At 31.8% G+C, this 3,305-nt stretch overlaps 1 non-coding gene across 1 annotated transcript; it reads left to right on the forward strand.

Moving 5' to 3' along the window:
• Positions 1-829: 829 nt before the first annotated feature.
• On the forward strand, positions 830-935 carry LOC149519738 (small nucleolar RNA R71). The gene has a single exon (XR_016341164.1). It is a non-coding gene; the product is annotated as a small nucleolar RNA R71 (small nucleolar RNA).
• Positions 936-3,305: the final 2,370 nt, after the last annotated feature.

Below are 3,305 nucleotides of genomic sequence, written 5' to 3' on the forward strand. Positions count from 1 at the left end.
AACTTGGGAGGTTTTCCATTGTACGTTCATCCATGAAATCATCCTCTTCATTAGAATCTTTCATCTCATCATTTACCAAAGAATAGACACATTACATCCTTATTTACCTTATCTTTTTAGGTTGGATTCAGTGTTGTTAGGAAAAGTACCTATAAAAGGTTGGCTATGACTTAGGCTAGTTGACCTATTTGATTTTCTAGGTTCTTGATAGATCCATCTTGGCTTTGAATGTTGGCATTATTGGCTTTCATTAACTAGGTCAACATATAATCAAAATTGGGTTTCTTTTCTTAGGGTAGGTTGTAAGTTGGTGGATTGAGGTGGTAGTTATTGTTTTGGTTATTTGTGGTTGGTGTTTTGATTGGTTCCAAGAAAAATTTGAGTGGTTTAACCATTCGAGGTTGTAGGTATTACTGTAGGGATTATTGTTTGGCTTAGATTGCTAATGTATTGGACATTAACTATCTTAAATTGGCATTTTTCATTAGAATGGGGACCTTCACATATATCACATGACACAAAAGGGTTTTGGATAGCATTCACCTAGTTGGATTGGGGTTGGTTTCCTAAGGCTTCATTCTTTATGGTGAGGGTAACTAACTAAGAATTGATGGAGGTGATAACATCTATTTCAAATAAACTAGTAGATTTTTTACTTACCTTTCTTTTCATGCCCCATCGATAGTTATTAGTAGTCATCTCTTTAATTAGCTGATTTGCTTCCTCAAAAGTTTTGCTCATAATTGCCCCTCTAACAACTAAGTCTAATGTGGTTCTCATGGGTGGTGTGAGACCATTATAAAAAAATTGTATTTGAAGTCGTTGTGGTAATCCATAGGGTGGGCATTTCCTTAACAGCTCTTTAAATTATTCCCATCCATCATATAATGTTTCACCTTCTGCTTGTAGAAATGTGTAATCTCATTCCTTAACTTTGTTGTTTTGGCTAGTGGGAAAAACTTTGCTAGAAACTTCTATACCAAATCATCCTATGTGGTGATTAAAGCAGGCAATAATGATATCTACCAACTTTTTGCCATGTGCTTGAGAGAAAAAAGAAATAATCTTAGTCTCATAGCTTTATCAGAAACATCATTATAGTGAAAAGTATCTCATAATTCAAAAAAGTTAAAAAAGTGAAGATTATGATCATCGTTAGGTAGTCCTCTAATTGCACAGAACTTTGGACCATTTGTACAATTGAAAGCTTGATCTCAAAATTGTTAGCTTGAATAGTTGGCATTTTAATGGATGGCTGAAAACCATTTGCATTAGGTACTGCATAGTCTTTTGAGGTTTTTACCTCTCATTGTTTATATTAACCATAGGTGTGGATGCAGGTGGTGTTGATTGCTTTTTTCTTCTTTTTTAAATATTTTTTCAATTTCTTGATCAACTGGAGCTAAGTCAACACTTTTGCATCTATATATGTAAATAAAAAAATATCAAAGAAAAGCAAAAAATAAATAAATAAATAAAATAAAAAAGTTTAGATTATAAAAAGTTAAGAAATCTTTATTGATATTGAGAACATCGTTATAATCACTAGCAATGGGGGCCAAAAAACTTGATTGCTGCTTTTAGTATAGCCTGCAAATGCATAGATCAAGTAATAATAATAGAAGTATCCCAATATCATCTTCCAAGGGATTATAGATTACAATGTTGGGTTGTTCACAATTATCAAAGGTAAGATCTTAGATTCCTATATCTAAACAGATGAAAACTTGGGTTTGGTTGCAAAATAAAAAAAAAAAAAAGATTGAAAGCAATTGTAGACCTAGATCTTGTCTTCACCAACTATTACTTGGGAAGTAAAAGAATATAGCCGAAAACTAAATCCAAAAGAAATAATTGTAACTTGAAAAACAAAGAAAGATTAAGAATGCTAAATGCTTAAAGTAAAGAAGAATGATTGCATAAAATTTAAAATTGTATATCATCAAAGGGTGGCAGTCGAAGCCTATAGAAAGAAATAGGAATTTTTGAATCAATTTTAAAATAAAAAGTATGCTTGCCAAAATTAAGAAAGGAAAAACAAAATTTAGAACTAAAATAATGAAAGAAAAGATTTTAGGAAAAAATACTTTTTTAATTGAAAAAGAATTTTAAAGAACGAAACTTTGTTATTGGTAAATCTGTCACCTAATCTAAAAATTTAAACTAAAAAAAAAAAACTAAAAACTAAAAAAGTGAAAAGAAGTGAGAAATAAGATTATGGAATAGGGTGAATGGCTTCCTTATTTATAGAGTGGAATTCAGCCAAGAAGGCAGGCTTTAAAAGATGTGTTTTCAAATTTAAATTTTAGGTGATAAGGCATAGCTTTATTTTCATCTTCATCTTTTAAAAAAGCATGATCAAATGGGTTTTCTCTTGTTTAAATGTGCTTAGCTGAATGGGGTCTTCAAGGTGCAATCTTAGCCCTTCATCAATGCTTGATTAAATCTTGATAAATTTCTTCTCTTAGATTCAGCTAAGATGGATTTCAAGAGCAAAATTTTGAATTTCATCCAACTCTTGAAAATATAAAGTCCTCTTCCAACCAAAACTTTTCAAAGCTAAGTCAAAATGCCATGATCCCTTTGAATCTCTCCTTGGCCAAATGTATGTAGCCTCTATTTTAGTGAAAATTACAATAAGGCTTTCTTGAATGGAGTCTTGGCTGAATATGATAATGATTGGAGAGTCCATGATCTTGCAAACTAAGCTTTCTCTTTGCATGGTCAAATGGATAGAGTTTTTTTTTTAAATAAAACATATTTGGCCGATTATGCTAGAGTCCATGGTAGCTTAAAATTCTTTAAATGTCACATGTGTGCTTGAATCCCTCTTGAAAGTGAGCTAGCCAAACGTAGAGTCTTTATGCAAATACAATTCCTTCATGGCTAAGTAAAGGAAACACTCTAAGATTAGATCTCTTATGGTCGAACATGTTGGAGTCCAAATGTAATCCTCTTTAGGTTATAAGTAGCCAAATGTAATGGACCATGGGAAAGTCCTTGTGCAAGTAGAACTCCATCTTGGCCGCATGGATGGAGGAATGCGAATCAATGTGTTTTTGGCTATGAGCTCTAACATTGGGCCAAAAATGCTTTTTGCATGCATGGCTTGCATGAAAATGAGCTTAAAACCCTAAAATCATGAAAACAACATAAAAAGTACAAAAAATCATCCAAAATTTAAAATTTAGCATGTAAAAGCACTATGTAATTTCATGTATCAATATATATAAGAGACTCTATAAAATAACCAAAAATCACAACCACTTAACTTATAATTTGGTTGACTTCCATTGTTTGTTCAC

The sequence above is a fragment of the Durio zibethinus genome, chromosome 3, assembly GCF_047325235.1.
Source record: "Durio zibethinus cultivar Kanyao isolate XHJ-2024 chromosome 3, ASM4732523v1, whole genome shotgun sequence".
NCBI classification, from domain to species: Eukaryota; Viridiplantae; Streptophyta; class Magnoliopsida; order Malvales; family Malvaceae; genus Durio; species Durio zibethinus.